We start from the raw sequence: 11,359 nt of genomic DNA, 5'->3' as shown, positions 1-11,359 counted from the left end.
CGTGTTGGATGGACAAACGATGTAGGTTTCATCACCTCAAGTTACCGAGGAAATAGATCCTAGGGGGCAGTTGTGGGGAAATAATTTGTGAATGACGCCACGTGGACAAGATAGCCCTGAGATGTCGACTAAGGTACCACATTGATGAGTCATGTTGCCGAGGTGATCACAGCATTGCCGAGATGTTCTGTAGTAATGCCGAAGCCCGAGGTATCCGGATAAGAGACAAGTGTCCTGGAACAAAAGAGGCTCTCAGTCTAGATAAGGATAAGGCTCATGAGGAGTTTATCCCTATCTAGCCGAGAGTCCAAGATGAGCATTGAGCTTGAGTCCACTGAAGTAAGGCTCCTAGGGGATCAGGTCACTGCTGGTTATAAAAGCAAAGCACCCTCGTGGGTCTGAGGTATGTTTTTACTTGTGCGTTTAAGCACTGTTTTGATATCTTTTAGAGATAAGTTGACTGACTTGATCATCAGATTGCCCCCGGGTGGATGAACCACCGTGATATTCTCATCTTCTTGTTGGCAGGTGATTGGCTTAATCTATTCTGTCAGTGCTCTCCAGCCAAGTTTTTTGTTTGGTTGTGTGGTCGGAAATCAACACCCACAATACCCTTTAGTGTTTTTGATATATTTTAATATTAAAAATTATATTTTATAAATATTTTTTTGTGCTATATTATTTTAATATTTATATATATGAAATGATGTAATACTCACACAAAAAAAAACACACACACACACACACAAACAAACGCATAACATGGGCAAAATAGTCATTTTCTAAGCTAATCCCCTTTACTAGTTTTGAAACCCAACCCTTGGAGGCATTTGCTAATCCCCTTCTCCAAGGCCTATGCTAGTCCGAAGAGACTACCAATTCCAAGCTCCAATTTACAAACAAACATGATTTTAGCACTACTAATAGTCCAATCCCTGGCCACTGCATCTGAAAACAAACAGGGCAAGAGTTAAAAGCTTGTTATTTAACATAGTTCACACCATGTTCTTGTGTGTGTGAATCCCTCTCATAGACTAAGCTGTAACTTATAGCTGATGTGATTTAATAGGGTTGAAGAACATCTACGGTTTTTTGAATTGTTAAACTTGTGTGTCTCCATCAGTCATTTAGATCTAGTTTTGATTTGTTGCCTTGCTTGGTTGGACTGGTATTTGGTTAAATTGATCATCAAGTATTTAATTTCTTGACTAATAGATCACAATTTAAGAAAAAAGAGAATTTCAAACAAAAAGCAAAAGAAAGAAGAACAGAGGACATAAGACAATCAGTGCACTGTTTATAGGAACAACCAAAGGTTGAGTCAGAATGTTTACGGAAGACATCGATCATGAGAAGATAAAGAGAATAGTCCACATTCTTCTGGCTTTCAGAGAAATCCAACTATATCTTGTAACACAAGGGTTCTTGGCCCTGTTCCTTCTCTCCTATCTCAAATTCTCTCTTTACCACACGACTATATTACAATCAATTCCTAGAGAATACGACTATCGAGGTTACATTGTTGTAATGGTAAGTTCATTGGTTGAACATGGTGCATACTTGTTGGATGAACCATCAGATTCAATAAAAAAGCCAGGCTATTTAGGCCATGTGTAGACGCGCCCTCGGGCCTCATGCTACAGTTCGGACTCAATTGGTGTCACGGTCCTGTATCTAATCTCGCGGAGTACAATGCAAGACCGATGAATTATCAAAGAGTCCAGATCTGGCAAATAGTTTTTCAAAACAGATTTTTTTTTTTTTTTAAAAGAAGTGCCAAACATGGACTGCTTTGCCAGATACAGAGTCGCCACCTAAATATTTTTTGTGGGGGAATTTAGAAAACCCTGACTCGGTGCCAAAGGCCACGTGTCCGTCATCACCAAAGTTGCCTCGGCTCGGAAGCTTGGGTACGATTGGGGAAGGTCAGCTATGAGCACCCCCTCTCGCCCGATCCGAAGATCGGCCTCTACTAACCGTGATATCCATTTTTGAAAACGTTATGTGTTCTTATTCCAGTTATTAGCCTAGAATTACTACGTTATGCGCACAGCAAACAAGTATTGACTAAATCGCCTAAATTGGAACAAAACATTTTATGCTTGTTTTGAAAATGGTTTGCTACTCGCAAGTAGGCTAAAAATGTAGATTTCGCCACCCTCAAGTGGGCCTTAGAAAAGATGGTTTTGCCACTATCTAGTGGGCTTAAAACTCACAGTTTTAATGCATTATTCCAATTTAGGTAATTCGACCTCCACCCACAGGCACTCAAGCAGTTATATCACATAAGCAGCTAGCCTCATGGTAATCATGCTACTATGGCAACACTCACACGCATGCGGTATGCTAAAGCGTAAATGCTTACCTAGTACTCCGAGCCAAAACAAAAGCTAGTTAGTAATCAATGCATGATCCTAGCTCATGTTAAGATGGCTAATGCAACACATACAAGATGCAACTACAATGGGCTCGGCTATTCTAAGATGGCATGTGATAATGCTACAACTAACATGTATTCAACTTTGGAATTGAAATACAAATGCAGTTAGTATAATGCGCCGAGCCCGGTGCATGTAAGTCAAATGTATGGATGCACGCATGCTATCATACTGTATGCTAATTGAAACTTGCTCTAGGTTAACCATCGAAAGCTAGTAAATAAAAGGGAAGAAAGACGTGGGGTTGGGAGACATACACACACTCACGCACACTTATTACACAATTGCCCTCGCTCGGAGGGTCCGAATAAATATTACAGTCCGAATAAATAATACTAAATTAATTATTACAGAATTTCTAATTAATTGACAAATTAAATACAGAAAGAAAGTGGCCACAGCCCCGCCTCGGGATGCGTGAATGATGCATGCTTGACTCGTCTCGCCCGGAAACTCGCTGCCATAGCACTGTTGCCTCTGTTTACACTGCCTCACCCCTCTGAAATTTATGAAAGTCTCCAGAACTGCTTTGAACTTCATTCTGAGTGCAGTGGAGTGCCACCGGCCAGATCAAAAGGCCACCGGCCATGGTAATGAGGTTATCAGCTAAATATTGTGCTCTCGGCCAAACATTCTTTGTCGGTCGGCACTCAACACTGCCGGCCGGCCAAATCTTCCTGCTAAAACCTGCAGTTGACAGCAGTAGGGGGCAAGCAGTGTATGGCATGGAATTTTCAAGCAAATGTAAGCATGGGCACACTCCCTATCATGCAAGGGACTCAAGGGAGCATGACCCTCGACCATCGGGCCATCAATTATGCATTTTGATGCATGTTGGCCTAAGAGGCCAAGTTAGCAACTTTGATGTAAATGCATGCAAACAAAACACATGAATGCCAACACCCTATCATGTTGAGGTCAAGGGGGTCGGTGACCGAGGATTGAGACGTGTTACGTCACCTTGAGTACGAACACTCCTCAATCTTCGTGCTTGGTTTGACACCCCAAACCAAGCAATGTAATGCATGTATACAAACATGGCTCAAGTGTACAAAAGACTAAGTTACAAAACATGCCAAATGCAATGTAAGCTACTATGCAAGTGTACAATGTGCCAAGCATGCAATGCTACAATACAACCTAGAATGTAATGTAAACATGGCACAATGCAAGCATGCAACTAAAGGTAACAAGTCAAGCATGCAACCATATACAAGAGTGGACTTAGGCTGAAATGGGAGGCCCCGGCCACACCCCAAAAGAGTGGCCAAAGATGCCAAAATGATGGACAACAAGCATACCAGACAAGCAAATCAAAGGGGCCTAAAGCTAAGGCATAGAGGGCTATTCTCAAGAGCACCCAAAGGTGAGGTACATGGATACCAAACACTCATGTTAGACTCTAAAATGCATGCAAAAGATGGCACAAAAACATGCTAGGAAATGGATACAAAAGAGGAAGCATTCAAGGCCACTAAAGAGAGTATCCTACTACAACCACCCCAACCACTCATGGCATGCACTTTTCAATACAAATCAGAGTTTCAATATGTAAAATGAGCCCCCAAAACCCACTGATATGGCATCCCAAATGACTTAATCACAAGGCATGCATTATGACCTTTTCCAAGGCACAAAAGAACAACCTTTCAAGGCAAAAAAGTGATGATGAATGTAAGCATACAAGCATGGATTAGGGACTGAAATGGCATGTGAAATGACTCCAAATCATTGAAACAACCCAACTAAAGCATGCTAGTGACTCACACACTCAAGGCTCACAAGCCAAAATACAAAGGGGCTATACCAAACATGGAAAATATGACTAAACAGCCCCCAACAGTCCTTGAGCATGGCAAAATAATGCTAAGACCTTCATGGAGTTAAGCTAGAGCATGCAAGAATCATGGCCTAAATGCATGGCTTACTTCTAGGCAAAATGGGGGAATGCAAGGCAAGTATACTATGCATGCAAGGGGCCTTTAATCTGACCAAAAATAGAGGTAAGATATGCCCAAATAACACCCAAAAACCTCTGATATGGAACCAAAAACAAACCAAACATGCATGTTACCCTTATGAGCCAAAACATGAACAAAATGAGAGACCAAGGGAGAGGGGTGTCTCTCCCCTATGCAAGACCTCAAACCCCCTTCTTCACCACTGAAAATCCACTGGATTTCAATGGTGAGAAGGCTAATACACCAAAGAAATCAAAACTTAGCAAAGGGAGCACCAAATGGGCCAAACAAGGCCTAAGAGGGGGAGATCGACCCCCAGCGCCAAAACAACCTTAATGAAGTATCTTGAGCATGCAAATACAAGACTTTTTTCAGTTATACACAAAAGTCTAAAACAATGAGCAAGATAGGCAAAAGTCTAGTGCAAGATTGGGGAATCTAAAGTAAAAGAGTTACCCTTGAAGAACCCTTGATGAACAGCAAGTGCAACCTTCTTCTTTTGATCAAAACTAGTCCAAAACCTCAAGAACAAACCCCCAAAGCCTCTCAAATTCGAAGTATGGTGTAGTAGTGTGTATTTGTGTGCAAAACTAAGAACAAACACACACTTTAGGCCCTCAAACCACACAAAATGAAGAGAGAGAGGGAGATATAGAGAGAGATGATGATATATATCAGATATATATGTGTATAGCTCTAGTTTTTTTGCTCAACCTTTACAAGGAGGAGGAGAGGCTCTTATATAGACAAGGGAAAGCTTTGAAGCTTTTTAGGGAAGCTAAACAAAAAGGGGTCAAAGGAGGCAAAGGGGGCAAGGCTTCCTAAGGAAGCTAGGACAGCTGGCAAGCTTCTTGAGGAAGCTTTGACAAAGGGTCAAGCTTCCTCAAGAAGCTTTGACCAAAAGGGGACAAAAGGGAAAAAACAGCCACATGTATGCCCCGGGGTAGGTTTGGTGCATTCCAGCCGGCACAGCTGGCATGCACCATGCCTGAAAAAGGTAAAAAGGTGTCACCGGCCAGAAAAGGAGGTTACCGGCCAAACAGATGGTCGGCTGGCCATACTGAATGCCGACCGGCCAATGGTATAATTCACCAATGGCCGGTAGCCTCAAAACATAGCCGGTGGCCTCAAACCAAGGCCGGTGGGTGTCAGGGGTAGCTAACAAGCTACTTTCTACCCTCAAGTGTTTGGTGCAAAACCAAACACAGAATAGTCAAGTTGAGAGATCCAGAGGCAAGGCGCGTAGTCGATACCTCCGGGAACTCAAAACGAAACACAAACATGAGTGATCACGAGTGTTCGAGCGGTGACGTCCAAGTCTTGAGGACGGTCAAAAATGGGGTGTCTACACCATGGCAATTCACCTTCACTTCCCAACATTATAACTACAGATGACATGGTTAGTCTATCTTCTGGATGTTGTTGCACACACAATAGACCCACGTGGATTGATCGCGACTCTTTAGATAGACAACATGAGTCCCTTACAAACCCATCGACCAATTCCATTGACTTGCCTTCTTCATACAGTCTCCATGCCTAAACAATTCACGACGATTGGTATTAACACCTTTAGTTTTTAACACATGAGCAAATATTTCCATACTCAATACTCACATGCTCGAGGAGGTTGAAATGGTGATTTGGATGAATGATACCTCTGTTTCACGTCCCGTTTACAATCTCCAACACTATAACACCAAAACTAAAAACATCTGATTTTATTGAAAAAAAAAGCGCATCCATCGCGTATTTTGGAGACATGTAGCCACTACAACAAAGCATTGAGTTATGAAACATATTTTAGGACAATTAATATAGGTGAATTATTATTTAGGACATATTAAGAGATATTCATACTATGTTCCAACCACTCTATTCGTATTTCCTTTTGTCTCATTTCCTCCAAAAATTCTAACCATGCCGAAATCTGATATTTTTAGGTTCATGTTGATATCTAGCAAAATATTGCTAGCTTTAAGATCTCTATGAATGATTCTCAATCTGGAATCTTGATGAAGATATAGAAGTCCACGTGCAATTCCATTAATAATGTGGAAATGCTTAGGCCAGTCCATTAATGTTCTTCCGCCTTCATCTATGCAAAGTTTCATATGAGTCAGTCCATGCTCGTGCGAAACGAATTTAACAAGAAAAGGTTCCATAAAAAAAAATTCAAAAAAAAAAAATTGAGAGCCAAACCAAAAATAAACAAGTCTAGGCTTTTGTTAGGCATGAATTCATATATTAACACCTTTTCTTCTCTTTGTATGCAACAACCCAGAAGCTTTACGAGATTTCAGTGCTGAAGTTTGGCAATACAGATGATTTCGTTCTTGAACTCATCAAGTCCTTGATTGGAATATTTTGAGAGCCACTTAACTGCTATTTTTTGCCCTCCGTCAAACTTACCCTGAAAATTACCAATTTGATAATCAAAAATATTCTTGAAACTTATGGATTGGATGACACCTACACTCTAAGAAACTAAATGAGGGTATCTAAATTGCAACCTTGTAAATAGGTCCGTATCCACCCTCTCCAAGCTTATTATCAATTGAGAAGTTATTTGTAGAATAAGCTATCTTAGCAAAGTCCTTCTGGTGTTTTTCAGTGGAACCTTGTTTGGAGTTGTGTACCGGCCTTCCTGCAAAGTAGATGATTTTATGAGTTTCAACGAGACAACTAACAAAGCAATAAATCTTATGAGTTTTTTTTTTTTTTTTTTTGTCTTTTTTGTGATTCAAGTTAACAAAAAGACACAGAATCCATTCACAAAATGGATCATAGAACGAAGACAGAGAGCAAATAGACACTCATTTTGATTACCTTCTATCTTCAACTGTGAATCCTTCTTCTTCTTCTTCTTCTTCTTCTTCTTCTTCTTCTTCCTCCAGATATACAACATTATGCTCAGACCCAGCAGAAGCATTCCAATGAATAATGACAAGGTCGCTATGACTATCTCACTTTTCTTGCCACTGAAGCTGGCTTGATGGACTGTTAAGTCTACAACCATGAAAACACAAATTTGAAAGATTAACTGCTTATGCCTCAAGTACTACTATAGGCTATTGGACTCCAAAAACCCTTCAACTCTCTTTTTGTCAATCTATAATCAGATAAACATTATAGAAACTGAGGAATTTCTTGAGCAAGTATGATATTCTGTACACTAATTACCCATATTTTCTTGCATTAATAAACTTTTAGTTGCCATAAGTTTCATTGAATAGTGAGCAATTAAGTAACAAATGCTATCAAATTTCAACTATAGTGTAAAAATAACTCATTTGTGTTTGGGGTTTGTGTGAATACTTACCCAACTCAGAGGAAGCCATCCTTATGTAAATGCCCACAACCAAGTCATCAAACCAAAAGCAAACACCCACTCCCACCTCCTCTTATGTCCAAACTAGAATAAGCCATACAAGAACAGTTCTTCAAGCACACCTCTTTGCATTCCCCAAGTGTCATCGTTCTCTTATACCACAAACTCCGCGTATCCGGCAATTTCACCCCTGAATACTTCAAAATCCCATCTCCATTCTCGCAATCCAACACCGTCCTCCGAACACACCCTCCCGACCAATTCGTCGTGTTCCAATCTTTCGAGTTTTTAGGCACAAATTTACTCAAACACCCGCAAACAAGGGATTTATTGACATCATCACAGCTACCATAAGCACCACACAATTTATAACTATTACAATTAACAGTAGTTGGTTGATTTACATAAAGCACCCAACCTTTGTTTTGATTAATCGATGTCCATCTCTGTAGAAAACCATTGGGAGTCAAGATAAACCTGGAAGCAACAGAGCTGTTAAGGAGATCACACCTGTAGTAAATCTCATCCTTTTCAAAATGCATTCCAAATTTGAAAATTGGATTCTTGATTAGTATCGTCGCAGTGCCGGTGAACCGGAGACCATTCCATGGTCCGTCTCGGAACAACACAACAGAGCCTTTGTTAAAGAACATTTGTGGGTATCCACAAAGATCTAACCAGTAAGGGTGTGTTTGATTGGACAGACTGGATAAGGGGGATTAGAATCTATCGGACTTAAGTCCTGGGACTATGAATTCCTGGACTATTTAGTTGGATTGGATATGTATCATGTGTTTGTTTTTTTGTGGGATTAGATGTCTGGAAAGGATTATTTTTAGTGAATCCAACGTTTGGTTGGACGAACTAGATAGGATAAATGAACAAAAGACTATTTTATCCTTTTTCAATTATTTACTAAGTAATAACAATATTAAACATACTTTTAGGGTGTGTTTGATTGGACGAACTGGATAAGGGGATTAGAATCCATCGGACTTGAGTCCTGGAACTGTGAATCCCCCGGACTACTTGGTTGGATTGGATATGTATCCTGTGTTTGTTTTTTCATGGGATTAGATGTCTGGAAAAGACTATTTTTAGTGAATTCAACGTTTGGTTGGACGGATTGGATAGAATAAATGAACAAAAGACTATTTTACCCTTTTCAATTGTTTACTAAGTAATAGCAATATTAAACATATCTTTAATATTTTAATTATTTTTAGGTAGATTAAATAAAAATTTATTTTATTTTATTTTTTACACAATTAAATAAATTTATTTTTTTAAATAAATAAATAAATAAATAAAATATCAATAAAAATTTATATTATTTTTTAATTAAAATTTTAAATAAATTTTTTTAAAAAAATAATAATAATTAAACAATGAAATTAAATAAAACATCTATTAACATTTAAATAATAAAATTAAATAAAATATAAACAAAATTTTAAAATAAAACATCAATAAAATATCTATAAAAAATTATTTAAAAATAAATAAATAAAACATCAATAAAAAGTTAAATAAAATTATTTTATTTTTAAATTGAGACATTTAAATTTTATTGAATTTTATTAAATATAACGCATAATTAAATAGTAGAGGGTCAAAATGGTCATTTCACCACCTAATCCCAACAGTAAATAATCCCCCCAAAATTATCTCACCCCCCAGGATAATATAATCCCCCATATGGACGATAAGGAGTCCGGCCGGACTCCATATCCGGCGAACTAAAAAAAAAACAAACGTCGGATTGGATTTACTGTGCGGATTACGATCCGCACAGTAAATAATCCCCCCCTTATCCCCCAATCAAACACACCCTTAATATTTTAATTATTTTTAGCTAGATTAAATAAAAATTTATTTTATTAAATAAATTTATTTTTTAAAATTAAATAAATAAAATATCAATAAAATATATGTTATTTTTTTAATTAAAATTTTAAATAAATTTGTTTTTAAAAATAATAATAATAAAACAATGAAATTAAATATAACATCTATACATTTAAATAATGAAATTAAATAAAATATAAATAAAATTTTAAAATAAAATATCTATAAAAAATTAAATAAGTAAAACATCAATAAAAAGTTAAATAAAATTATTTTATTTTTAAATTAAGACATTTAAATTTTATTGAATTTTATTAAATATAATACATAATTAAATAGTAGAAGGTCAAAATGGTCATTTTACCACCTAATCCCAACAGTAAATTATCCCCCAAAACTGTCCCACACCCTTCCCCCCGGATAGTATAATCCCCTATATGGGGAATAAGGAATCCGGCCGAACTCTATGTCCGGCGAACTAAAAAAAAACAAACGATGGACTATTCACTTTTTCGGATAAGCAATCTAAATACTGAATAGTCCCCCCTAATCCCCCAATCAAACACACCCTATGGCCATGTTTGTTTGGGCGGACTGGATTATGTTGGATTAGCATTCCCATGACTAATAGTGCTAGAACTACGAATCCTTTGGATTATGTATTCTATATTATGTCTTGATTGAGTTAGGATTATAAGGAGGACTAATAGTTCAGACTTTGGTTTAGTCTTTCAATTTATATCCCACCTCCTTCTGTGGGATTGAATAGTCCATCATATGTCAGATACCATATCCAGATGAATTGTTAGTCTGTACTTTAATTTTTAACCAAACATCAAATTAATAATTTTATTAGACTATTAATCTAATTCCAAACTCATATCCACCCAAATAAACATGTACTAAGTGTAATCACCATGGGCTGGGTCATCTTTACTCTTCCATGAAGACATATGCCATTCTCGACCTATAACCAAGTTCTTCCCAACCTTCATGCCCGGTAACAGAGTATCACACGGGTAATCGAAGCTCTGCCAGAGAAAATTTTCTGGGTTGTGATCGTTTGGGTCTTGGATGATAAGATTTCCCGAATCGAGAAGTCTCGCAACTGGGTTGCGTGTGGATCGAGAGGTGTTGGTGGACCATGCGGTGTTGTTGGTGGAATTGAGAAGGATGACGATTCCTGGGTCGATGAGTTTCAAGACACCAGAGGAATTGGGAAGTGGGTTATCTCTGTTGGCAACCCATACAACGGTCCCTGAGGCTATCTTCTTGTACCATATTGCGATGTACCAGTTCTTGGAATTGCCTGGAGTGAAAAACCTCATTTCGAAACTTTCGCTGGGTGAAACTATGGTGTTGTTATATGTGATGAAGTGAGTTTTGGTTATGGTGTCAAGTGCTTTGGAGGTTGTTATGATGGAAAATAATGAGTAGAGGGAAAAAAGAGGTATGGTGAAACCTTTCATTGATTTCTTCATGGTGTTCTTTGTTTCTAATTTTTTTATTTTTTGGCATTTCACAGGGAGGAACAAAGATGATGATAAAATGGTGAACAGAGTAAACCAAGTCATCACGTCACCACTTTTGTCTTTTAAAATTGGCAGTCAAATTAAAAATTCAATGCAATTATCTCTTTAAAATACTCAATATTTGATATTTTTTCTAACCCGACCAACTCCTCCCCAAATATAATGATGCAATGGTTATTCTTTTTGTTTGCCAATATGAGTATTTTTTTTTCCCTCTATATGGCTTTTTTTTCCAATGTATTTTTTTTC

The 11,359-nt window shown here is 37.9% G+C and overlaps 2 pseudogenes across 1 annotated transcript; both read right to left on the bottom strand.

The window, feature by feature from the left end:
• Window positions 1–853: 853 nt before the first annotated feature.
• On the bottom strand, window positions 854–7,740 carry LOC114277476 (G-type lectin S-receptor-like serine/threonine-protein kinase At4g27290; annotated as a pseudogene). Its single transcript, XR_014339232.1, has 8 exons — window positions 7,722–7,740; window positions 7,229–7,408; window positions 6,913–7,046; window positions 6,602–6,812; window positions 6,260–6,497; window positions 6,017–6,170; window positions 5,764–5,938; window positions 854–948 (listed from the first exon to the last, which is right to left on the bottom strand). The product of XR_014339232.1 is annotated as a G-type lectin S-receptor-like serine/threonine-protein kinase At4g27290 (transcript).
• A 28-nt stretch (window positions 7,741–7,768) lies between these two features.
• Window positions 7,769–10,906, bottom strand: LOC114272701 (G-type lectin S-receptor-like serine/threonine-protein kinase At4g27290 pseudogene; annotated as a pseudogene).
• Between the last annotated feature and the right edge of the window lie 453 nt (window positions 10,907–11,359).

The sequence above is a fragment of the Camellia sinensis genome, chromosome 8 (genome assembly GCF_055761805.1).
Source record: "Camellia sinensis isolate YWXY chromosome 8, ASM5576180v1, whole genome shotgun sequence".
Classification (NCBI taxonomy): Eukaryota; Viridiplantae; Streptophyta; class Magnoliopsida; order Ericales; family Theaceae; genus Camellia; species Camellia sinensis.
The sequence above is the reverse complement of the archived record's forward strand: the minus strand, read 5'-3'. Positions and strand labels throughout refer to the sequence as shown.